This window comes from Aythya ferina (assembly GCF_964211825.1).
Source record: "Aythya ferina genome assembly, chromosome: 1".
Taxonomy (NCBI): Eukaryota; Metazoa; Chordata; class Aves; order Anseriformes; family Anatidae; genus Aythya; species Aythya ferina.
The window spans coordinates 156,827,902-156,855,793 of NC_140296.1; the positions used below are offsets into that span (position 1 = coordinate 156,827,902).

Consider the following 27,892-nt stretch of genomic DNA (forward strand, 5'->3'; position numbering starts at 1 on the left):
TTCTGTCTATTTTACCTCTGAATCAACTTCATTGTGAGACACAGTCAAAGCAGTGAGAGTCATTTGGAGAATCACAGGTTCTTAAGCATAGAGATCCTTAGAATCTTCTGTGTTATATCCCTCCAAAATCTTGCATTATAGGTTTCCCATGTTTTGCAGATACCAGCAACTGAGACTAAAACCTCTGTGTAGAAGTATGAAGACATAATTTAAACTCTACAAGCTAGTATTTTATACTTATTTCAGTGTTAATATTCCGAAGTATTACAGACTTTGCCACATGCAAGAGCAAGTTACATTTTAGAGATGTAACTAACTTAGAAGACTATACCTTATTTAAATTAGTGAGTCAGAAATAAAGCAGTTCTTCATCCCATTTCTCCCACCATGAAATTCTATAATGTACACCCGAACAAAATGAAAACTTTTATTAAATAGCAATGCCACTTAGGCACTGGACAGATTAGTCAACTGTTCCCCTAATTTAAAAAAAATAAATTATGCCTTGTTCTACCACCAGAGATATTCTTACACCACAGCTATGAATTTTATTATTTTGCTACTGCTTTTCAGAGGAGAATTGTGATGAGAACCTTGTGCAGCCTTTACATTTCATATGTCACAACAACTAACATAAGTTTAATTAATGGCCATTTTATTAATCAGACCTTCAGCATCATTATCAGTGGCAGACTGCTGAAAAGCAGAGAAAAATGCATTGGGTGAATGTGACTTTTCAAAGAAAAGCTAGAAAAGTAAAATGGACAATATATATATATAAATATATGGGTAATAAATGTAATGGATGATATATATATATTGCGTCATTAGGCACTAATTTTGCCTAATTAGTCATCCTAATAGTCATTCACTAATTCTAATTTGCCATTCACTGTCATTCAGTCAAGGAAGCATAAAACAAAATAATTTCTGCCCGACACAGTCTACAAAAGGAGATTTTGAGGGAAAAAAAATTACAAAAGTTCTGTGAAACCCAAAGAAAGCAAACATATCTTCCACATATAACTGGGAAAAAAAAAAAAAAAGCCTCTAGGTTTCACAAAGACTGAAGTGCTAGGACAAACTGGATACTGAGGACTGTACTATTCTATTTGATCTTGCAAACAGCAGTGCATGTGTTTGGTTTGCAACATGTGAGTACTTCATTAAGTTTGTTTACCTATGGAATTACACACATAGTTGTTTGAAGAACTGATTTCCAACTCATCCTCAGGCAAGTTAAAACCAAAAGTAGTATACTGATCGCATAAGCCTAGAAGAGAACGAAGAACCATAGAGCTGTGGGAAAAGCTTGTTTTCAGCTGTTTGGTGATCCAAAGCGTATCAATCATAGGTTGTTCCAATCTTTAAGTTAGAACCATATATATATATATATATATATTTTTTTCCCAATAGTATAGCCCCTCATTAAAGGGAATTCTAGAAATTAGAAAAATTGGGAGAGGAAAAAAAAAAAAGAATATTTTTTTCAATTTAAGAAAAGCGTGAATAATTACTTAACCAATGATAGCTTAATATTACTACTCGACATTTCATATAGTGAAAAAGTGAAACTTATAGCTCTTATTATAAAAAATAAAAAAAAAAAGTCAAAAATATAATACAAACAGTTCTGAGTCATGTGAGATGATCAAATTCCATTTAATGGAATTTTGGGGGGTTGGAATTAGATGACCATGATGGTCATCTCAACCATCTTGCTGAGGCAATCGGCTCAGAGGCAGATGTGTTCTGCAGCGGAGCAGGGCATCAGGACAGGCAGGGCTTTTTTTCCAGCATCGAGGCCACTCAAGGCAGCCAAGGGAGCTGGCAGGACCTGGCAGCCCTCTTGAGGGAGGCTGATGAGGTGTAGGCAGAGCCAGCAATGCCTCTCTACCGTGACATTCAAAAGCAGCCCCTAGAGAGCGCGAGTGACTAGGGCAGAGCAAGCCCCCCCCCCCCCCCCCCCCAGCCATAAGAACAAACCATCTAACGGATGTCTTCCACTAGCTAGGCTGACTTTTCTTGAGAAAGTCTGTATCCACCCAGACTGACTGCCCGCTCAAAAATGCGACAGTTCAGGTCTCTGGATACAGGGAGTGTCTGAGCCTGTTGCTGCCATTTGAGGGAGGCAGATGTACTGTATGTGTGAGGTATGAGCAGGTGGATGACCTGGTCCGCCTGGTGGCAGAGCTCAAGGAGGAGGTGGAGAGGTTAAGGGCTGTCAGGGAGTGTGAGCAGGAGGTAGACTGGTGAAGCAACTCTCTGCAAGGCCTGAAGGCATCCCCCAGGTCCTCTTTAATATCTTTATTGATGATCTCGATGAGGGGATGGAGTGCACCCTCAGTAAGTTTGCAGATGACACCAAGTTAGGTGCATGTGTCGATCTGCTCGAGGGTAGAAAGGCTCTGTAGGAGGGTCTGGATAGGCTGGACTGATGGGCTGAGGCATGAGGTATGAAGTTCAACAAGGCCAAGTGCCGGGTCCTACACCTGGGGTACAATAACCCCAAGCAGAGCTACAGGCTGGGAGATAAGTGGTTGGAAAGCTGCCTGGCAGAAGAGGACCTGGGAGTATTGGTTGGTAGTTGGCTGAATATGAGCCAGCAGTGTGGTCAGGTGGCCAAGAAGGCCAACAGCATCCTGGCTTGTATAAAAAGCAGTATGGCCAGGAGGTCTAGGGAAGTGATTGTCCCCCTGTACTCGGCTCTGGTGAGGCCATACCTTGAGTACTGCGTTCAGTTTGGGGCCCCTGACCACAAGAAGGACATGGAGATGCTCGAACAAGTCCAGAGAAGGGCAACAAAGCTGGTGAGAGGACTGGAGAACAAGTATTACGAGGAGCAGCTGAGAGAGCTGGGATTGTTCAGCCTGGAGAAAAGGAGGCTCAAGGGCAGCCTTATTGCTCTCTGTAAGTACCTTAAAGGAGGCTGTGGCGAGGTGGGTATTGGTCTGTTCCCATATGCCTGGTGACAGGACAAGGGGGAATGGCCTAAGGTTGTGCCAGGGGAGGTTTAGATTGGATATTAGGAAAAACTTCTTCACCAAAAGGGTTGTTAGGCATTGGAACGGGCTGCCCAGAGAATTGGTTGAGTCACCATCCCTGGAGGTCTTTAAAAGACGTTTAGATGTAGAGCTTAGTGATACGGTTTAGTGGAGGACTGGTTAGTGTTAGGTCAGAGGTTGGACTCGGTGATCTTGGAGGTCTCTTCCAACCTAGATGATTCTGTGATTCTGTCCCTTCCAATCCAAACCATTCTATGATTCTGTGGCTCTATGTTTCAGTGATAGATACTGAACAGTATTGGTCTCACTATCAACCCCTGTGGTAAACTGCTAGTGACATGCTTCCAGCTGGACTTTGTGCCACTGAATGCCATTCTGTGGTTCAGCCAGTTTTAAATCCACCTTTCTATCCAATTATTACCTGACCTGTAATTTTTCGCCTTCTCTGTGAGGATGGGCAGTAGTGTCTGAAGTCTCAGACAGCTCCCTTAGCTACACTACTAGATGCAATTCGTATGTCCCCATGGACTTACATATTTCCTGTTTGTTTATGCTCTCTGTAACCCAATCTTCCTCCCCTGAGGGTAGGTCTTCATTGCTCTGGTCTTACAGGTCTGGGATTCCTGATTTTACTTTACCAGTAAAAACCAAGGCAAAGAAAGCATAGACCACCTCTGCCTTGCTCACGTCCTTTCAGCCATGGGTGAATGTTTTCCCTAGCCTCCTTTTTGCGTTTGATGTACTTTCTGTTCTGTTAGAATCCCTTGCCAATTTCAACTTCAGGGTGGCCTTGGCTTTTGTAACCCTGCACAATGATCAAACACTGTACTCATCCTGGGTCATCTAGTTTGATTTTCTACTTGTTGGGATGGACATTTCTTGAGCTTGGAGGAGGAGGTGAACCTTGAATATCAACCAGTTCTCCTGGATACCTCTTCCTCCATGACCATATTCCATGGGATTCTTCCAAGATGATCTTTACTTTTTGGCATGTAACTTTTCATTATATATAGAACTTAGTTGACTAAATTAGGATAGTGGATTCTACTTAGAAAAAGAACCTAAAAGTTATATTCTATTGCCTCTTTATTTATTTATTTTGTGGGCAAGACTCTTCTGATTACCATCTGATTTCAATTTCAACATGCATTTCACTCAAAATAGATCAGATCAATAAAATATTATTTCTATTCTCTGGTTACCCTCTGATACAACTGTTTGCAATATATGTTTTTAATTTTATAAATAATAGTAGTGTATCATTTTACCATTCTACTTCTTTTCGTGTCCCATTCCAAAAATCACATGTATATACAGAAAACTAAAACCAATAATATGTTTACAGACTGCATACCACACTAAAAATCTTAGTGGAAGCTGTAAACTATAATTTGATTCTGATGAGCATTTGAGAAGGGAGACAAGCAGGACAGAATAGGACTTAAAAATGGAATACTGCAGCACAAGGGAGCACTTTCTATACCAGAGCTGATAATCAGCAAGGTAGAGAACTACACTTTATCACATAGTGCAGGCTGCATGGCAGCAAAAGATAGTGCTTTGGTGCCAGACAGAGGCAGCACAGTGAGCTTGGCAACACAGGAGATCACTCTTTGTAACAAAGCAGACGAGCAAAATGGTAGCCTCGTTGCTTCCACACAGAACAGGTTAAAAAGCTCTGTGCTTGAAATAAACAGTGGTCTGATTTTATTATTATTATTATTATTTTAAGTCAGCTGCATACAGAGGGTCTGTTTTGACTATATACTTTTGTAAGCTATCATCTGGGGTTGAGTTTCGTTGTTAACTGAAAGATGCCAAAAAAAAAAAAAAAAAAAAAAACAGGGCTGAAAAATACACCAGGGTATCTGTAATACATTTATTTATTTTCAGAAATGTTCCTTAGAACTCCAGAATTTCTATCTCACCAAAATTTTCACATAATTTATACTTTAAACTTGATAAGGTTTTATTCTGCTGTAGTACTTATTCTTCTCAACTATGACCTACTTTTTTGCACATATGTTAATACCTCTTGAACTAAAACACAAAAAGGAGCATACAAAAGATGGAAATGACAGGCAACAAAAGAGAAGTAGAAGTATTTCTCAAATATTTACAGAGAAATTCAAGAACAAAGTCCATCATAAGCTAAACCTAGCAAGAGACGTTGGAGGTATCTGTTGTGTGTTGCCTGTGAAAAAGCCTTCACATTACACCCATCATTAAGAAAAACGAGAAGGGGAAAATGGAGAACTGTGGGTTGGCCAATCTCATCTCAGTCATTGGAATGGAGTACATGTATGTCCTTTTGGAATACATTTACAGGCATACTCGGCAAAAGAGTAATCTGTTCTACGCATTCTATACTTTGACTTTTTAAAGCCTTTTGACACTGTGTCCCACAACATTTTCAGCTGTAAAGTGATTAAATCTGAGCTGGAATACTTGAGTGTTAGAAGGGCTCATAAGTGGCTTGACTGGGCTCAAAAGGTGTTGGTCAATGCTTTAACATCTTGCTGATGGCCTGTAATAAGTGGAGGATGACCCAGGTCAGTACCAGCGTCCTTATTTTTCAACGTTCTCATCAACAATTTAGATGACAAAACAGAGTGCACTCTCACCAAATTTACGACGACATTAAATTAGGGGAGTGGCTGACATGAGTTTAGAGCTTCAGTCTAGAGTATACTTGATGACAAGCAGAAGCCTCACAGATTTCATATTTCATATTTTCACTTTTGTGTACGGATCAGAAAAAACATGTTTCAGTACAGACTCTGGGCTGAATGGCTAAGGCCTGCCATTGGACTCAATAGAGCCAATGGATACTATTCAGATGTGCATATGTGAATTTTCACATTCATTGTGGGGGTGAGGGGAAGAAGAAAAAATGAAATAAATTTGAGAAAATTGTATCCATTAGATTTGTATCAGCAGTCCAAGGGATTTTCTGTTCCCTTTTATATAGCAGTGGCAAGGCTGCATTTGGAACACTGGAACCAGTATGTGCCCCTCCTAGTTCATAAGTGATGTGAATAAACTGGAGGAGGGTTTGGTTGAAGAGGGTCACTCACCGTTAGTGCATGACCTTGAAGAACAGCTTAAGGGAGCTAGTTGAGGGAGATGGATTTCTTACATTAATGGAAGAGGAGACAAAAGTAGTATCAGCCTACAACCAGAAATAAAGGAACCAAGTTCTCCTCAGTGCTGGTGAATGATGGGGACAACAATTTATCTTTGTGGCTTGGGAGTTCCAGTCTGGACATCAGAATAATGTGTTTGCTATGAAGATGGTGTAGTAGTAGCAAGGGTTTCCCAGACAGGAAGCAAAATAAGCTCAGGAATCACCTAGCCAATGCTATCCATTGCTGTCTAGAACTACTTTTGGTAGTAATCATGCTTTGAGCTGAAAAACAAACCAGATGATCTCTAAAAGTGCCTTCCAACCAGCATCTTGATTTCTATGAGTTTTGGTCCTATTAGATTCCTGCTACTCACCTAAGAAGAATAGAAATTTGGTTCTATAAATATATTTTATTAATGGCATTTTTGGCCTGTGTTCTTTAATTTCATGCAGTTACTAGGATGAAGTTCAGAGGTATACTCCAGAAATCTAAAAACTTTTACAGCTTCTAGAATTTGTAGTGTACCAGAAAATAAATTTAGAATTGAGAAAATGCCTTTTTTACAATGTACCATTAATTTTTAATAACAACATCATAAAAACTACAAATCGCAGGAGGGTTCAGAAATCTACATACAGAACTTGATAGAGTAAATGAGAAGATATTGACTATAAGTCATGCAAGCATTTGTGTATGAAAAATTTTACAATACAGCAGCACATAACTGTATAGAATTAAGGAATAAATTTCCATGTATTTGTTCAAGAAAAAAAAATATATATATATATATATAAAAGTGTATTTAACAAGCTGGATGAACAGTCAAATCCAATGGGCAGTTCATACAATCCTATGACAGGCAGAAGCATAAGAGCTACCAAGAATTTGATATGTATTGCTCTGACTGTATTTTACCCTTCAGGTACTTAAAAGAGAATGAAACCCTGGCCCAGCTGCAATCACTGAGTGTTTTGTCACTGATTTTAGGAATGCTAGGATCAAACCCAACAAAGTTTGCTAACTGTAGCCTCCTGTGAAAATAGCTTATGCAGAAGAGATTGACAGTAATTATTTTATAGTTTTTGTGATTATTTTAGTAATTTATAAAGCAAGGCGTAAAGCAGAATCAACTCCTGATTCTTATTTCTGACTCTATTAAACATATAATAGAAACAAGATATGAAATTATTATCTGTTCTTTCCACAATCCTTCCCACTGTTTTCTCTAAAAATAGTACCTACTACATAGTGAGTCATATAAGATGATAAAACTTTAGCACAAGAAATACGAGATTTAGCTTTACCACTATAGAAATATTGATGTGAACAATTTGATGCTGCCTTTGTCAATTCTGTGCCCCATTAAAGTGCACAAACTTTCTACTTTCCTAGATAAGTAAACAGAACCAATTACAGAGGTGAGGCACCTAATAACAATATATTTACACTTTACAATCAATTTTTCCTGAAATATCCTGAAAAAAAAACCACACACACACACACAAAACAAACAAAAAACTGAATATGCTATCATTTGTGAAATGACTGTTAAAACTACAAAACAGTTTAAAAATTGCCTATAAACTGTTGACAGTCTTAGGTAATCCATATTAGGTGTCACACATCAAAAAACACATACCATTCCACTTTGACTTGCAAATGTGTTTCAGTTTCTAGTCCAGAAACTAGATAATAATGTCTGTCTTTTACCTTCTGGCACTAAAGATTTATTCAAGAATTGGAATTTACAGTTGGAAAGAAAAAAAAAATGCATATATAGCAGTGCAGTAATAACCTTTTTAAAATATGGCACCAACAAAAGTCTAGATATATTCTGTTTTACACAAGGTATGGACATTACTATGTTAGCAAGAACATAAATAAAATGCTACATAGAGAAAAAAGTTAGAATATATTCATTTTAAATGAGTTCAAATGTTACTATAGGAAGCATAAGAGAAGAGGTAAGTAATGGTTTTGAAAAATTTTCACCAAAATTACTAAACTGTTTGGCATATTTACATGAAATTATTAGTCTGTTTTCTTATAAGCAAATATCACCTTATGCATAGAAAAGTAGGAAGGAAGGTAGGTAGGAAGTACCTATCATCTTCTGACTTTTTAAACAGCCTCTAAAAAGTAACATATACTATTATTACTGTATTTTATATTACTGTATTATTACTGTATTTACATAATATGCCATTATATAATTAGTTCAATAAAACACAAAATTAATATAAATACTACATAAAATAAAGAAGAAATCATTTTGAAACGAATGTTGGAAGAACATTTTTGTCATACACTTTGTTTACGAGTAATGGACATAATGTTAGACATAATTATTTTCCCCAAAATAAGGGTTAACATTTAAGGAAAATTTGAGTAAACTTTTAGTTCAAAGTTAGTGTTCATAAACACTAACATGGAATAAACAAGAAGAAAAGAAGCATAGAAATGCCTGAAGACAATGAATGGAGAGTAAACAATTGATAAAAAAAAAAATAAATCAGTAACCCTAGAAAATGAGTTAAGGAGAACTGTACGGTCAGCCATGTCAAAACTACCAGAAAGCTTGAAGACAGGCATATACACGAATTGTTGACAAGCAAGTACTTCACTAACTTTTTCCCTCAGCAATTTCAAGGAAGCTGCTGATGAAAGGAAGTAATAAGCACAAATATAAAAACGTAACAGAGCAAACATCCTCAGAACTAGTAGTTTAAATGATTTAAAACTTTCTTCTTTTAATATTTCCCCTAAGTAAACAAACAAGAAGAAAACTCTCCTAAATGGACTGTACAAGTAACCAGATACTTTTTGCGTATTGTAAACTAAATCATTTTTCCTTAACTTGTATGAATATTATTTATGACAGCCCTCATGCCTTTCTGCTGGTATTACTTGATGGAAGCTTAAAATGAAATCTCATGGGAATAAGGTGAAAACAGTGACTAACACCAAAAAGAAAAAAATATCTTTAGAGTATGTGCCTTAGTGTGCCTCAAGTTTTTATTATTACTGTTTTTTTTTAATTATTATTTTATAATTTTGCTTCTGCCTATCATTCTTATAAGATTCTATGATATTTTGATTTGCTCAATTTTCATATGAGTAATATTATAATTTGAGTGTGAGGTTCATTGTTCGTTATGTAGAAGAATTACAGAATTTTCAAATAACCTCAGTGGTAGTAGTTAATTTCCTCAACTTTTGGAAGAACTGTCCTTGCTCTCACTGCATTAAAGGCAAAATTCTTCCTTAGTGAGTTCAGGTTTTCATCCTGAGTGTTTAGATGCCTTCATTGGTAAGATCTACAAAATCTAGCTGTGCTTGTTTGGCTAAATTGCTTCTGATTCATCAGTTGATGAATTGATGCTGATAAACCTAGCCTCTGCCAAAAGCCTAAATATGTTTTCATTTGAAGCATCTTTCTAAGAGAAACAAAAATAAAGCTTAAAAGCAAAGGGAAAACATATCTTTTATGTAGCCTGGTACAGTGTACCAGATGTTGCTTTTATAAATAGGTATGTTTTACGTTACTTTTTTCATTATTTACCTTGCTCCTTTCTTATTTGCAGCATGAGTTCTGTACCTTGGATCTTAGCCAACACCCTTCACTTCTCTTCAGTAGGGCAGATACTGAAAAAAACTAATACTTTTTAAAGGTTCTGCTCATATCTTAGTGTGTGTATATATGTATATATATAAAATATAAACTTTTTTTAGCAGTATTTTTCTTAAAAACAAATATATTGAAATCTGAAATATGCTTTCATTTTACTGTGTACTGTTATTCTGCCAACACAATCATTGCATTAACATCCTTTCACTTGCAACCTGCAAGGTCATTATTGTCAAAGTGTAGGGTCATATTGCATGTCTTGTGGCAAAAAGTCATACATTAATCCTGAAAATTAATTTACACATCAACTGAAGGGGTTTGTAGTTATATTCTAAAGCTTACTGAACAATTAGTAGTCAGAGCTGCTTCTATTAAAAGGAAACATAACTGTCAATAATGCGAAACTAGGTGACATTAATATGATTATAATTTGAAAGTAAATGCAATTACAATTGAATTTTTATGAAGTTGTAATTTCTTATACAGTAGATCCATGCTGTCATATTCATAAATGTTCATCTGTCAGATGAAAGTCCACAGATTTAATTAAGGAAGAATGTCATTGCAAACTACAGGAGGAAAAAAAAAATCTAGTTAAATTTTCAATTTGCTTTCAAATACATACCTTTATACTGCATTATTATTATTTTTATTTTTTATTTATTTTATTTTCTTGCAAAAGAGTATATAAGTTCTTTTTCAACTTTTGTGGGATTAAATAACTGAAATAAATAAAGCCCTTAACCTGAGACCATTGTCCATTCACCTTTCCTAAACGAAATGTGAATATGTTAGACAAATGTAGATAAATAGAATTTCACTGGATGCTGATTTGTGAAAATTTGAAGTTCCATACAAATAGGAAGGTAAAACACAAAGACTAAAAGAAGAGAAGCTGTGAAACAAAACAGTGTCCCCCTGTACTCAGCTCTGGTGAGGTTGCACCTTGAGTACTGTGTTTAGTTTTGGGCCCCTCACTACAAGAAGGATATGGAGGTGCTCGAGCAAGTCCAGAGAAGGGCAACAAAGCTGGTGAGGGGACTGGAGAACAAGTATTATGAGGAGCAGCTGAGAGAGCTGGGATTGTTCAGCCTGGAGAAAAGGAGGCTCAAGGGCAGCCTTATTGCTCTCTGTAAGTACCTTAAAGGAGGCTGTGGCGAGGTGGGTATTGGTCTATTCTACCACGTGCCTGGTGACAGGACGAGGGCTAAAGTTGTGCCAGGGGAGGTTTAGATTGGATATTAGGAAAAACTTCTTCACCAAAAGGGTTGTTAGGCATTGGAACGGGCTGCCCAGAGAATTGGTTGAGTCACCATCCCTGGAGGTCTTTAAAAGACTGGAGAAAGAAGGAACACTGAAGTCTGTTTGTTTTGATTTACCTGTCAAATGAAGGGAAAACACACCAAAGCATCTGAGACAAAGATGGTTGTTTTTGTTGTTGATGGTGGTGTTTTATATTAAATGTGGTGATACAACATAATGATGTCTCTACTCTGTAGGATTTACTCTGTAGGATGTCCCGCTCTACTCTGCGCTGGTGCGGCCTCACCTCGAGTACTGTGTGCAGTTCTGGGCACCACAGTATAAAAAGGACATGAAACTGTTGGAAAGTGTCCAGAGGAGGGCTACGAAGATGGTGAAAGGCCTGGAGGGGAAGACGTACGAGGAACGGCTGAGGTCACTGGGCCTGTTCAGCCTGGAGAAGAGGAGGCTGAGGGGAGACCTCATCGCAGTCTACAACTTCCTCGTAAGGGAGTGTCGAGAGGCAGGAGACCTTTTCTCCATTAACACTAGTGACAGGACCCGCGGGAACGGGGTTAAGCTGAGGCAGGGGAAATTTAGGCTGGACGTCAGGAGGGGGTTCTTCACAGAGAGGGTGGTTGCACACTGGAACAGGCTCCCCAGGGAAGTGGTCACTGCACCGAGCCTGTCTGAATTTAAGAAGAGATTGGACTGTGAACTTAGGCACATGGTCTGAACTTTTGGGTAGACCTGTGCGGTGTCGAGAGTTGGACTTGATGATCCTTAAGGGTCCCTTCCAACTCAGGATATTCTATGATTCTATGATTCTATGATTCTATGTACAGCTTTTGCTGAAGGGGTAACGAATTGTTTCACATAGGAATAAACACCTGCCAACTTAGCTGAGATTTATTCTTTGAACATTTATTGGAAATAACTTTAACCCTCTTGTACACAAGAAACTACAATAAAACTTTAATTTTAAGGTGACTGGTAGGCATGACCACTCGTCACATGTTTCAGAAAGGCAGAAACAGCATTTTCTATGTGTTTCATATGTACTAGTTTTCAATACAAGGGTTGAAGAAATATGCAAAGGCTGTCACTGTAACTATTTTAAATGGTGATTTTATTAGTTTGGTGTTTTGTGCTTTTACCTTTACAGTAATTTCACTGTTGCCAGCAAGATAACCTCAAAACTCTTTTTCTTCTTCTTTCTTCTTTCTTCTTCTTCATTATTATTATTATTGTTATGGAAATAATTTTAAAAAGGGTGGAGGGAGGGGAAGGAAAAATGAGGCCCATATTTATTTGTCCTTTGCATCAGTAGAAAGAAAATACCGTGGAAATGAAACACAATGTTAATATTATAGTCTTATAGTTATAAACTTTTGTTGCGGTGAAACACTAAAGGCTGCGCTGTACTCTCTACACCATTTAATTAATGTTTATGAAGAAATAGTGCCGTCATAGAGGCTGCAGTGGTGGCTGTGGTGATAAAAGTCCAGGGCTGCCCCAGCCAGACAGAGCCAGTTCCAGCTGGTTTCAACTGCTCCACTGCCAGGCATGGCTGAGCCCAGCAGCCACTCTGGGGCACCTCAAGGAAAGCGTATTTAAGAAAGGCAAGAAACAAACAAATAAACAAAATACCAGACAGGGGAAGAAGAAACAAAAACAGTGAGAAAAAGCAACGGGAACATCAAAGCCAGAGGAGGAGGAAAAGGAAGAGGAGGGGTACTCCAGGTACCAGAGCAGGGGCCTGTGAAGAACTTACATTGTAGCAGGTGGACATTTACTGAAAGAACTGTGGTCCCTGGGGAGAGTACATACTGGAGCAGGGGAAAGGTAAGAGAGAAGTTGCTGCAGAGATAAGCCATTATGTACTGACTATAAATGTACCCCACCATATTGCACCGCTCAGAGAGGACAGGTAGGGGAGCTTGGAGTACAGCAGTGAAGTTGAGTCTGGGAGAGGGGGGAAAAGGGTGTTGTCTTAATATTTGTCTTTGTTTGTCCCTCACTGCCTGAATCTATTTTAATTGGCACTAAATTAAATCATTTTTCTCTAAGTCAAGTCTGTTTTGCTTGCAGCGTAATTGTTAAGTAGTCTCCCAGCCAGCCTTTATGTCAACCTGAGAGCTTTCTCAGCTTATTTTCTCCTTTTGCCCTGATGAGGAGAGAGAGAGAGTGAGCAGCTGGATGGAATTTTCAGTGTTTGCCAAGGCTATCCAGAGAAGAATAGAGTTTGGGCCCATTCATCCCTCAAAGTAGTTTGATTTGAGAAGTTGTCCCGGTTTCAGCTGTAACAGGGTTAATTTTCTTACTAGTAGCTGGTATGTTGCTGTGTTTTGGATTTAGGATGGAAATGATATTGATTACACATTTATGTTTTAGTTGTTGCAGAGCTGTGCTTAAATAGTGCCAAGGACATACCTTCTCATTGTGTCTTGCCAGTGAGGAGGCTGAGGATGCACCAGGAGCTGGGAGGGGGTACAGCCAGGACAGCTGGCCCAAATTGGTCAAAAAGATGTCATGCTAAACCATAAAACTGTCTGGGAAAGGGTGGCTGCTGCTCAGGGTGTACTGGGTCTGCTCACCACACCTTGCAATCAAGATGACACTTCTTGAAGAGCTTAGGCTATATTCTTCAAAGTGGTGTTGTGCATCACTTTGTATATTCTTTTGTCATTATTGTTTTCCCTTCCTTTTTATGTCTTAATAAATTGTCTTTATCTCAACCCATGAGTTGTTTGTTTGTTTGTTTTGCCATTTTTATTCTCTTCCCCCATCCACCTGTGCTGGAGAGGGAGGAGTGAGCAAACAGCTTCGTGGTGCATAGCTGCCTGCTGGGTTAAACCACAACAGAACTGTACAATAAATGAGCACCTCTTTAAATATATTTTTAGAACATCCTGTTTAATGGCATAACATTTTTGTAAAGATCAGAAACCAAATAAAGATTGACAAACAATAGTATTAGGAATTTTTTGCTTGCCCGTCACTCATTTTCAGAACAAATCACTCAATAAAACCCTTCTACTGTCTTAAATTATATAAAAGGTAAAATGACTGTGAAGTATATTGATACTTGGTGAACCCTGGGGCCTACAGAGGTGAACTGAAACAGGATTTCATCTGTTACCTTTTCTAGTTGGAACCATTAGATAAGGGAAATAATTCAGTATTGTATACTTCACTTCTAGGGATTACATTTAGTGCTTGCTTCTCTTCCTGTCAGGAGTACATTCCAAATAGAAAAAAATAAAAATCAAAAGGAAAGTAAAGGTGGAACTCTAAACTGTTAGTCACTTAAAATAGCAGTAATAACAGTTTTAATATGATACCAAAGCAAACTCCTGGGACAGAATAATATTCCTTATTTGCCAAAAATTAGAATAGGAGTTTGACAATCTGTTCTGTATATCTTCACTGATAGAGAAAATTATTTCATTTCAGGCTACTCAGTGATAGGCATCATTATTAAAACTGCTTCAATTTTTCGTATGCCTTATGCCTTAATTAATCCCCAATTTAAAAATGGTGGAATGTTTTTGAGTCCTTGAATAAACAACATTATAAGAAAACCTAACGTAATTATTCAAAGTTTTACTTTACCATGAACAACTGCCAGGCTCAGCAACAGTAATGATTAGGATATTCATTTATATTGCAGGAGATTAATACATGCATTGCTAGGGCATTCCAGAGAAAACCAAATTGAGATATATTATATGCCTCTGACCTGTTTGTTTCACGCATTTACGTTCCTGAGCCATTCTGTTTTTACTGCAGAGAGCTGGCAACTATGACCATAAATGCCTTCTGCTACCCATGACAGAAACAACCGAAGTACACTTGTTCAATAACATAGACGGTATAGTGTGACATAGTAACATAAACAGTAATTTGTAATGGACAGCAGTTTTAACTGTGTCCACTACATGCTAATGTCTGAATCAAAATGCCAATAATTTCTACCTTCAGAATAAAATCTACTGTGTGCTTTCTATTTACTGAATTGCTTCATTCTATTACCAAAGTGGCTGAATATAATAAACACCTTGCAATGAAGATGACACTTTTTGAAGAGATAAGAATATATTCTTCAAACATTTTTAGTACATTATACTAATCCTTCTGTGATCTTTCCATTCTGCCATTCTCTGAAAAGAGTAGCTTTTTTTCATGAACTTCCAACAGCCTAACTCAATATTAGAAAGTACTGTTACTAAACATAAGAGTTCTAGCAGTTTCTCTAAACATTGTGTTGTATAATTTAAATTATAGTCTTCTCAGAAATTGTTTGCTACAAAATACATTATTGCTTAAGAACATTTCTTTGAGGTCTTCATAGGTACTGCAGAAAGGACAAGTAATACACATAACTATGGATTAAGAATGCACAATTGTTTAGGAAAAGAATGTTAAATGGTAAGTATAGGACGAATTCTCCAAGATAGAAGAATCATTATTTACATTCTGAAATACCGAAGCTGCTGCCAACACACATTTGAATTTTACAAGTTCGCCAGCATGTAGAAGATTTTCTGAAGGGAAAACAGAAAAGATTATCACAAAGATATGAACATACTGTACCATCTTCAAATTAGACAACAAGCAAAAAACAAAAACAAAACAAAACAGAGATAGAGATTTATTTTAAATTCCTTTGGACTGGATTGGATAACAACTAAAAATTTGGCATTTGCCACAGCAAGAAGTTGAACTATAGACAGAACCATCTTGCCAAAGGAAGGTTAGATTCATGCACTCCAGACATAGGGAGCAGCAGATAAAGTAACGAGAGGATATGGTTTTCACCTGTCTATAGCTTTATTTTGACCTGAAGTCAAATGTTTATAATTTACTTGAATAAATTTAATATATATTTTTATTTATTTTTTTTCCCAAGTTACAAGTCTGGTTTTAAAGCCTGTGGCCAGTGGAAATAATTGACTGAACACTTCTCCCAAAGCTGTAAGTTTATCTTTAATGATTGGAACTGAACTATCAATACATTATGAGTATTTTCAATAGCATGAATCTGTGCTTGTGTTTTTTGTCCAGCAGTGGAAGATCATTTTGCATATTTTCCTAATTCTTCTATGATGCTTTTGCTTTGTTGCTTCTGCTGAAATGTAAAGTTTCATCAGTGATGAAAGCACTCTGTTCATATCACAGAATCACAGAATCACAGAATTTCTAGGTTGGAAGAGACCTCAAGGTCATCGAGTCCAACCTCCAACCTAACGCTAACAGCCCTCCACTAAACCATATCCCTAAGCTCTACATCTAAGCGTCTTTTGAAGACTTCCAGGGATGGTGACTCCACCACTTCCCTGGGCAGCCTGTTCCAATGCCTCACAACCCTTTCTGTAAAGAAGTTCTTCCTAACATCTAACCTAAAACTCCCCTGGCTCAACTTAAGCCCATTCCCCCTCGTCCTGTCACCAGGCACGTGGGAGAACAGGCCAACCCCCACCTCGCTACAGCCTCCCTTGAGGTACCTAAAAAGAGCGATAAGGTCACCCCTGAGCCTCCTCTTCTCCAGGCTGAACAAGCCCAGCTCCCTCAGCCGCTCCTCGTAGGACTTGTTCTCCAGGCCCCTCACCAGCTTCGTCGCCCTTCTCTGCACCCGCTCAAGCACCTCGATGTCCTTCTTGTAGCGAGGGGCCCAAAACTGAACACAGTACTCGAGGTGCGGCCTCACCAGAGCTGAGTACAGGGGGACGATCACCTCCCTAGCCCTGCTGGTCACGCTGTTCCTAATACAAGCCAGGATGCCGTTGGCCTTCTTGGCCACCTGAGCACACTGCTGGCTCATATTCAGCCGACTGTCCACCATCACTCCCAGGTCCTTCTCTGCCTGGCAGCTTTCCAACCATTCCTCTCCCAGCCTGTAGCTCTGCTTGGGGTTATTGCGCCCCAGGTGCAGGACCCGGCACTTGGCCTTGTTAAACTTCATGCAGTTGACCTCAGCCCATCGGTGCAGCCTATCCAGATCCTCCTGCAGAGCTTTCCTACCCTCAAGCAGATCGACACACGCACCTAACTTGGTGTCATCTGCGAACTTACTGAGGGTGCACTCGATGCCCTCGTCCAGATCATCGATGAAGATATTAAAGAGGACCGGCCCCAGCACCGAGCCCTGGGGGACGCCACTAGTGACTGGCCTCCAACTGGACTTGGCTCCATTCACCACGACTCTTTGGGCCCGGCTATCCAGACAGTTTCTAACCCAACGAAGCGTGCGCCAGTCCAAGCCAAGAGCAGCCAGTTTCTTGAGGAGAATGCTGTGGGAGACGGTGTCAAAAGCCTTGCTGAAGTCAAGGTAGACCACATCCACAGCCTTTCCCTCATCCACCCAGCGCGTCACTCTGTCATAGAAGGAGATCAGGTTCGTCAGGCATGACCTGCCTTTCATAAAGCCATGCTGACTGGGCCTGATCGCCTGCTTCCCCTTCAAGTGCTGCATGATGACTCTCAGGAGGATCTGCTCCATGAGCTTTCCTGGCACTGAGGTCAAACTGACAGGCCTGTAGTTTCCTGGGTCTGCCCTCCGGCCCTTCTTGTAGATGGGCGTCACGTTTGCTAGCCGCCAGTCAATTGGGACCTCCCCCGATAGCCAGGACTGTTGATAAATGATGGACAGCGGCTTGGCCAGCTCCTCTGCCAGTTCCCTCAGTACCCTTGGGTGGATCCCATCTGGCCCCATCGACTTGTGCACATCTAAGTGCCGTAGTAGGTCACCAACCAGTTCTTCATGGATAATGAGGGCCACATCCTGCTCCCCATCCCCTTCCACCAGCTCAGGGTACTGGGTATCCAGAGAACATCCGGTATTGCCGCTAAAGACTGAGGCAAAGAAGGCATTGAGCACCTCCGCCTTTTCCTCATCTCTTGTAACTAAGTTTCCCCCCACATGCTTAACTGTTGACCACTTTTTTTTTTTTTTTTTTCCTTCGTTGGCCACCTAAATCATATAAAATACTTGTCTTTGACTATATCTATATCCACTTCCATCCTAATGCCTGGAAAAAGTCACAACCTCTTCAAAATGGAATGAAAACTGAAATATAGCCTGGTAACATTAGCTACATCAGGAGATCTCACGATGCCATATTAACCTCTGATCTGATCTGATCTGGAATTGAAGGTCAAAAAAGTCAAATACTTCTTGAAATGTCAGTATTTGTAACTTTCCAATTACACCAATAGATGATCACTACGGAATGAATAGGACCAAAGGAAGTTATGTTGTCTTGGTTAACAGGATTAGATAGGAAACGACCTCCATCAGTAGAGTTCATACAAAGAAGGGATATTGCTGTAAGCTTATTTTTAACTTATGAGAACTAATACAAATCCAGAACAATTCTAGTGATCTTAAAACATCTCTGCATTTTTAATAATGCAGCTAGGTTTAAAATCCATTTCTGTGTTAGCTCATTCACTCCACTAATGAAAGACCAGAAAGAGAATCAAATAAGGCAAAATAAGATTATTTATTTTAAGGTCGTAGTGTGTATACAGGTATGCCTGTATACACACAGTCTATACAGTTCTATCTTAAACCAGTGTGGTTGTTTTTATGACAGAAAAAAACAATCACATACCTGTTTTGAGAACTATAAACCCCTATTGGAAATGCAACTGGACTTCACAGAAGGGCTTTCTTTGTTCCATGTTCCTCTTCTGTACAATGACAACTTGAAGTCTTATAAAACAAACTGAGTTTTGAACAGTTACATCTTTCTCTGCATTTTTTAAAGGATAATGTTAATTCAATAGCACAACACCAGAAGTACATAATTATAAAGGGTGAAAGAAGCTGCATTCAAATTACCCATGAGTCTGAATGCTTGGCTCTGTATAATTACTTTCAAATTATTTCTGTCAAACACACGTTATAGTTGAGTTAGTCATTTATATTTTAAGAAGAAAATTAAGAAAATCAAGGAAGAACTTACTTAGAATTTTTAATATGAAGAACTTGTTCTTTAGCAAAAAGTATCAGTGTTTTTACACTGGAAGTAAAATTAGCAAACTATGTACTGTGGATATTCTGCAAAAAACAGTTTTGCATGTTAAAGACTACAATGACAGCGTTTGATATGGGCAATATGATGATCCGACATAAAGTTGGATCCAGTATGTATGTGTGTGAAAACTTTGCACATTTAAAATTGATTTTTCATTTCCTTGAATTGCTAGTTTTTACTGCTCTCATATCTAGCCTTGAGTGAGAAATCTTTAAATCACATTATTGTCATGTAAACCACCATTGGCTCATCATTAGCACTTAGAGTTGTATATGTTTTTAGTTCCATCCTACTTTTTAAAATGTGAGTGACCAGAAAGTCTAAAGTTGAGGTAGACACACTGTTGTTTTTGTTTGTTTGTTTTTGTTTTCACATATCTTTGTGCAATATTTGTGTTGATGATCAGAACAGGAGACAAAGGAAAATAAAGAAAACTTTCTGCCTTCTTCACTGCATACGTATTTATGATCACCAAGATCTGTTCTTCTACGCACTTCATATCAATTTGAAACAGAAGAGACTACCACCCGTTGGTAAAAATGCACAGTAGGACATCTGGAAGTTCCAGGGTAGAGTATCTCCTTTAGATTTAACAAGCCTTAGTAGAATGAAACTTTGTCTCAGTTCTATGCCAGAAACAAATCCATAGATTAATGAATTGAACAGAGAATAGGATAGAGAGACCAAGCTGAAGACAAACAGAAAGTAGTAGATGATATAGTACTGTAGAATGATTTATCCTTTGCTGCAGTGATAGAAACCTGGTATACATGTACTATACAAACCACTGAAATACCAACAAAGCCATTTATATGAGACCACATAGTTTCTTTCTATTTAGAAACCTTATTTCGTAGGGAAAAAAGAATATTTAGAATTATTGAAATATTATTTTTTATTGGCTCAGTTTCCATATTTTGATTGCTGTTATTAACATTCTTCATTCTGCAGAGTTAGACTTTCTGAGACCTAAAATATAGTACTGAGTTCTAAGTCAAGTGATTTTGAAAGACAGTTATTTATTAATGAGATACTTTAACAGTTATGATTTCAGAGCACTATGAACAGAGGTGTTTTCCTCTCACAGTACTTGCAAGTATTTCATATTGTAAAGAAACATTTCAGGCTTTTTAGTTATATAAAGCTCACAGTTCCAAATATTGTAAACTGGTCATCTCTAATATGTCATCTGTGGAGGAGAGCTATTTAATGGAAAATGACCTAGCCCAAACCTTAATATAGATGAGAGCTTCCATTGGATTACTTTATGTTAAAACAGAAGTGAAAAACTCGTGGGTGAGAAGTTTGCATGTTCTGAATGGTTTTGAGCAATAAAAATACTTGAGGATGTGCAATCGTGGTGAGTCTGTGTCTGTTGTATGTGTGTGGAAGACCACTGAACATACAGGTCCTCTTCATGCCACCTTGAAGTATCCACACACAAATGCCAGAAGCTTAATCACCTAAGAGATGTAACATTCCTTATATCCATGCTGACATCATTTGGCACAGAATTTGAGTTAATGTAAATTCAAGCTTGTTGACCCAGCTAGAAATATGGTCTGGAACATGGAATCTTCTTTAATATTGCAAGAATATTTTTAATGGTTAAATCTCACTAATTATGGTAGTCTGCTTTCCCAGGTACCTTCCAATGAATGCTCAAAGTATACACCATACAACCAAATCAGCTAAGAAATATCTAGAATTATGTAGAGTTAAAGTGGATGCTGCCAAATACACACAATTTGGCAGATAGGGGCTAGACTAGGCTAGTTAGGCAGGCCAAGGTACTTACATCTAAATATCTCTTATCCCTCTGCTGATGCAGTGGAGATAATAGCTTTAGTATGTATCACAGAACTGCCATGCAGAAGTGGCAAGGTAAAATAACTAAGTTGATCTGATCTTTAGTATTGTTGATAAAATCCTCACATGGGAATATTTTTCTTTGTTTGCTAATGTTAATCTGGGAAACAGCCTGGATTTTGAAAAAAAAAAAAAAAAAAAGTGCAAAGAATCAAATAAAATTAGCTTTTTAGAACTAGGTGTAATCCAGTTGAAATGCTGCATATTCCATTGTGCTGAAAATTAGTATAAAATCACAACTGCCACAAAAATGTCACCTAATGCTATATGTTTCTCCATTAAATATGTATGTTTCTATTCCACTAAGGACAGCTGTTTTAGAGCTGACAGGAATGCTATATAGATTTCTGTTTCCTGGAGACTTTGTTTCTGTAATTAACGAAGATGAGGAAATTCCACGCTATAGCATCATCAGAGACATGTGTAAGTGTTAGAATTCACCCACTTGATATTGTGTAAAGTAACAAGGCCAATATTCAAGAAATTATTATAGATGTTTAGTAGTTAAGTATAGAACAACTTTTCATTTCTTTAATAAAAAGCCATTTGATTAGAACACATCGTGTTGACTCTACTGTAAAGCAAAAGTATTATGGAATAATGATTTGAGCTAAATAAAATAAAAATAACTTTCACATTAGAAAAAAACTGTTTAATTTCTTGCTGCAGAATTCCTAAATATCAGTCAGATTGCATGTGGTGGTTTTACTTGGGTGGGTGACCGAGCTTCATCACAACTGCTCTCTCACGCCCCCTCCTCAATGAGGAACAGGGAGAAAATACGATGAAAAGGCTCAAGGGTTGAGGTAAAGACAGGGAGATCACACAGTAATTATTGCGACAGGCAAAACAGACTCAGCATAGGGAGATAGTAAGATTTATTGCCTATAACTAACCAGCAAGAGAAGTGAGAAACAAAGGAAAGAAACCAAAAGCACCTTCCCCCCCAACCACCATCTTCCACCTTCTACCCCCGAGTGGCACGGGGGAACGGGGGTTATGGTCAGTCTATAGTGCTTCTTCTCTGTCACTCCTTCTTGGTCACTCTCATCCCCTGTGCTGTGGGGTCCCTCCCACTGGATACAATCCTTGCTGAACTGATCCAGCGTGGGCTTCCCACAGGCAGCAGCTCTTCAAGAACTACTGCAGATATGGATCCGTACCACAGGGTCCATCTCTCAGGAGCAAACTGCTCCAAGCTGGGTATCCCACAGGTAGCAGATCCTGGCAGGTCACTTACTCCTCCGTGGTTTCCTCTCCACGAGCTACAGGTCCAGCCCAGAATCTGCTCCAGCAGGAGTCTTCCACAGGCCACAGCCTCTGTTGGTGCAGGCCCACCTGTTCCACTGTGGTCTCCTCCACAGGCTGCAGTGTGGAATCCTGCTCCACTGTGGTACTCCATGAGCTGCAGGGGGACAGCCTGCTTCACCACGATCCTCACCACAGGCTGCAGGGGACTTCTGCTCTAGCGCCTGGAGCATCTCTCCCCCTCCTTCTACACTGACCTTGGTGCCTCCAAGGCTGTGCCTCACTCCTCTCACTCTCCCAGCTGCTGGGTGGTGCAGCATTTTTTTCCCTGTCTTAAATAGGCTCTCACAGAGGCGCAAAACAACATCACTTATTGGCTCAGCTCTGGTCAGCAGTGGGGCCCTTACCAAAGTGGGGCAGCTTCTAGATCCCTCTCACAAAAGCCACCCTTATGGCCCCCTGCTACTAAAACCTTGCCCCATAAACCCACTACATTGCACTAAACTGTTCAGAATGTATTGTCAAGAAATTTATTTATTTATTTATTTATTTATTTATTTATTAAGAATAATTAGCACATAATACATTGATCTCAGCACTTCAGAATTATATATTTTGGCATTGATTTAGTTGATAACTTGTAACATATCCTTCCTGGAGGAAAGGAAAACCATCAGAACTTATTTCCAACAAAAAATATTTTTTTCAGGTTCAGTGGAACACTGTTTCTGATGACATGGCTATTTAGTGTTAACTAGTTCAAGTATGAAAGTTATAATGTAAATTCTGATTGAAATGGAAAAGATACGGTAATTAAAGCTCACAATAACGGTGTGATTAGTTGTGGGAATAAATAAATAAATATATAAATAGGCTTATTCAACACCAAAGATCACAGAATCACAGAATTTCTAGGTTGGAAGAGACCTCAAGATCATCGAGTCCAACCTCTGACCTAACGCTAACAGTCCCCACTAAACCATATCCCTAAGCTCTACATCTAAACCTCTTTTAAAGACAAATTACTGTAAATCCATAGTAGGTGTGTGTCAAAAATGAATTAAAACCACAGAAAATTTTCCGTTATTTTGCTCATGACAATGCAAATTGTATTGCTGACTGATGGGTTCAGGAATTAGGCTTTGGAAAAGGAATGTTAACTAAACTGTAACTGAAAGTCTTCATATCCATATGCATGCATTATCCATATGAATTCCAAATACATGGATCACTGGGGATAGAATTATTTGTCTCACAAAATTCTTTCTTTCATTTTGTTTTGCCTCCATCTTTTTTTCTCTCAATTCCTATCATTGCATAAATCAGAGAAATAAAAAATGTCAGTGACTTTTAAAGACTTCAAGACAGTAATACATTTTTTTTTCAATAGGGAGAGTTAAGAAAATATTTATACAACATATGCTAACAGAATAAATAAATCCAATTATAAGCCAGCAACTGGCTTGCTTTTGCAGATGTTTGTATAATCAACGGTCATGATGCTCAAATATCATTCAGAAATTGAGAAAAATGGTTTGAATCTAATAAGAGATCATATAATACTGCTCTGCCAAAATAGTCACATAGAGAGGATGGCAGTATAGCTTATCTGTAGCATAACACTATGTTTGATTCTGTAAATACATCAGTTAAAGGGATATTCTTAAAGGAATCATCAGAAATGACTGCCCCCACTTAGAATGTGAATATCTGGAATATTCCAGTGTGAACACTTCATTGCAACTCAGTGAGATCTCTAGGAGAAATTTCTAAACAAACTTATCATTTGCAAATAAAAGGCAAGAAAAAAACATTGTTCTCATGAAATACTGTGGGGAAAAAAAAAAAAAGTTTCTATAAAAGGTTCAGGTCCAGAAGTTTACCAACTCTGTGAACTGACCTAGTTGGTATGAAGAGGGGTGCTTTCATAAACTAGTGAATAATCAAGCACTTTAACATCTTTACTTTGAAAGATGGGCTTCTGACCTTAGTACACATTATACCAGATCTCATTACAGTGCAGTTAAAAATGTTTTTTTATAAAACCATTTAAACACCCAAATATTAGAAAACATTCTATGCTCATGAACCAGATGGGGTATACAGAAACAATTGAGTGGACATGTCTTGAACCTATTAAATAAATTAAAACTATTAAGTAAGAGCAAATTAGAAATTAAAGTTTAGAAACTGTGCAAAATTTGACTGAGATGAAAATAGAAGAGAAACCTCCAACCTCAGCTTACAAAATCTACAAAACTGCAGCTTACTTTGTGGCCTAAACAGATAGTCACCGGAAATAAATTGCCTTTAAACCTGTTTCCTTAATAGTAAGCTTTCTTTGTGCATAATTTGACTTTCTGGTAAAGAAAGAGCATTGTCTTACTGATGAAGTCAGGAAAAAAAAAAATCCTACTGTTATTTGGGCCAATTGCAGAACTGTCCTTGACTTTTGGTTGCTTAATGTTTTTTTGTTGTTGTTGTTGTTGTTTTTTTTTGAAACATTCAACACTAAAGGGATTATGACAATATGATAAAGTGTAAATAATATATATATATATCAAAAGGTTTATGAAAAAGAATCCAGATCCTCAAAGAAGGCTCAATTTCTTTTTATCTTGCAAAAAATATAAATGCTGTGAACTGAGACCACATAATGCTCTTGTGATAATTTTATAAAATACTTTTGATTTGGTAGAATTATTTATGGAGGCAGGTCTGGCAAAATATTTTGAGAGCAAATGTATTGTTAATGTGCATGTATACCAGTACTAAGCTTGGGAACCTTTTTTGTTTGTTTCTTTGTTTAACTCTGAGAAAAATACAAGCATAAAAAAATATGTCTAATAATTTTGCTTGGAATCAGAAGATTATTTTGAATATATGTTATATTTCATTGAGTCAGAGGCTGTGATGTTATTATCTATTAATAATGGAAGAAAACCACAAAACAATTGGGTGAGAACACTAAACTATTAGAAAAGATTTTGCTTCATAAGAAAGGCAGCATAACTCTGGAATTATAATAATATTGCAAATACTGATAATTTGACTTAAGAGAATTTAATCATTTAAATAACCTACCAGAACTAGATGCCTACCATGTAAACAAGCTCTGTGTGGAAATGATTGCAAATAACCATAGAGTGCAAGGATATAAATCACAGGCCAAGGAGGTGGTGCATTAACAAATGCTTAACTTTTTGTCACCATAAAATTGTGACATCTTCTTGTTATTTCTGGAGTTGTTCAGTACAGCAAAACTAGAAGAACTAATAGGTCCTATCTTATCAAAATAATTTCTGATCATTGACATAATTTCCAAAGACAAATTACTTGTTCATCATGGAAAGATCTATCAAGGATCTATCATGGATAGATCTTTCATCTTTTTGTCCTGTTAGTAAATGTTGTAGTGGTTTTCCTAATATTTGCCTACAAAACCTTTGACCCTGAATGTAGAACAAAGCCCTGTATGCTACATTGGTTGAAAATGCTGTGAAGAAAGAGGAATCGCCATTTGCAAGTAGTCACCCCATGTTAACCCTCCTTCTATCTCTCTCTCACCTCAGCCATGACAGCCACCAGCCCTATACATGGAGAAGGAGAGAGCAGACATGCCCTTCCAGACCTATTGATTACAGCTGATTGATGTAAGATCTTTTCTGAGGTATAACACTGTTTTGGTCATCCACAAATATACCTGGAAGCTGTGAATTGTCTAAATTTTCTGCACTGTAAATGAATACATTCATAATTATCATTGTACATGATGTATTATCTTCACATTTTCTTTTTTTCCTATGCTATGACTTTTGAAAAAAAAAATCTAACAAAAATCTGACAAAAGTTGCACTACTAAAATGAAAGAGTTTAATTTCCCAAGATCTTACACTGAACGCCTACTACATAGACTCAAAGTATGAGGTGTGAAATCCTTTCTTCTAGAACTATACATGATTTATTTTTCTAATGCTATGAATGCAAATAGGATCTAAAATACTTGTTGAGATAAGCTCTGATGAAACATCTCTGTACAGAAGCAGAAAAGGGGAATAGGGGTAAGTGATATTTTGGAATCAAACAGAATATTCTTTTGTATAACTTTTCAGTTATTCTTAATATTTTTACAGCCTTCTAGAAAGAGTGAATGGTTTTCAGAAAGCATAAGGTAAGTGTAAAACCCCTTTGAAATGTGCCAGTGTTGCTTACACAAGCTGTTGATTCTGATGGAGATGGCAACTGATGAGAAAATTAACACACGGATTAAAAGTATTTCTGAAATATAAAAAGCAGTCTGTTCTTTTGAAAAGGTCTTTACCTTCTAGGAGTATAAGTACTCCAAAAATACACAGATTCTTTACACATTTTTCAGTAAGTATAAAAATGTCTTAATACTGAAAATAAGTTCAGTTCAAAACAAAATGAAACAAACAAACAAAAATCTTGTTTTGAAACTTTTTCAGAATCTTAAACTAACAGACTGACTTTTCATTTGTTTTCTTTTAAAGAACAAACTGAACATAGAAAAAAATGCATGTCAGGAGAAGCTGAAACAGAATGTTTTCATTCTTTCATTAATATTTCCCATTTGAGTAATTATCTAAACTTGTGGTAGCTTATTTACTCTCTCCATATGGGTTATCACAGTCTTATGTGTAAAGGAAGGGTAACAATTGCACTTGGGATTTCTGAACATGAAATACAGAATTTCTGAGTTGAAAATATGTTTCCAACTTTATATCAGTAACGTTCAGGAAGGACAGTGATAAACATGTACTTGAAGAACAATGAGATCATTACCAGGTCTGGTGGTTTTACTGTGCTGGCCAGCTGAACTCCAGCACAACCACTCTCTCACTCCCACTTCTCAAAGGAAAGGGGGTAGAAAATATTGAACCCTTGAGACTTGAAGGCATTCCCTTTCAAGGCTCAAGGGTTGAGATAAGGACAGGGAGATCACTCAACAATTACTGTTACAGGCAAAACAAACTCAGCGCAGGGAGATTAATATAATTTATTACCTACTAGAACAGTGAGCAACTAAATGCAAACTAAAAACACCTTCCCCCCATCCCTCCCACCGAGCAGTGCAGTGGCACGGGGAATGAGGTCTGTGGTCAGTCCCTGATGCTTTGTTTCTGCTACACCTTCACAGTCACTCTCTGCCCCTGCTCCCCATGGAGTCCCTCCCACGGGATGCCATCCTTCCTAAACTGATCCTGTGTGGGCTTCCCACAAGCAGCATCTCTTCAAGAACTGCTCCCACATGGGTATGTACCACAGGGTCCATCTATCCCCCAGGAGCAAACTGCTCCAGAACGGGTCCCCCACAGGTGGGCGGCAGCTCCCCCCAGAAACCCTGCTCCGTGGGCCACAGGCTCCTCCAGGCCACATCCACCTGCTCCACCGGGGACTCCTCCACAGGCTGCAGCGTGGAGATCTGCTCCTTGTGGGTCCCATGGGCTGCAGGGAGACAGGCTGAAGGGGAACTTCTGCTCCAGCACCTGGAGTACCTACTGCCCTCCTTCTGCACTGATCTTTGTGTCTGTGGGGATGTTTCTCACTCTCCTAACTGCTGTTGCACAGCAGTTATTCTTTTTCTTAAATATGCTCTCACAGAGACTCAAACAACATGACTCACTGGCTTGGCTCTGGCCAGCAGCAGGGCACTTTTGGAGCCAGCTGGATCTGGCTCTGATCTGACACAGGGCAGCTGCTGGGCTCTGC

General features: G+C 38.3%; 1 protein-coding gene across 8 annotated transcripts in view; it reads left to right on the forward strand.

Moving 5' to 3' along the window:
- LOC311430722 (uncharacterized protein) overlaps positions 1–27,892 on the forward strand; it is a 65,412-nt gene that overhangs the window by 18,949 nt on the left and 18,571 nt on the right. Inside the window, exons 2-5 of one of the 8 annotated variants that reach the window (XR_014688977.1) lie at positions 15,916–15,980; positions 19,452–19,614; positions 21,222–21,337; positions 25,735–27,435. The gene's annotated coding sequence lies outside the window, so the exon portion shown is untranslated. The remainder of the gene's footprint in view (positions 1–15,915; positions 15,981–19,451; positions 19,615–21,221; positions 21,338–25,734; positions 27,436–27,892) is intronic. The other 7 variants (XR_014688978.1, XR_014688979.1, XR_014688980.1 and 4 more) reach the window with 7 other exon arrangements.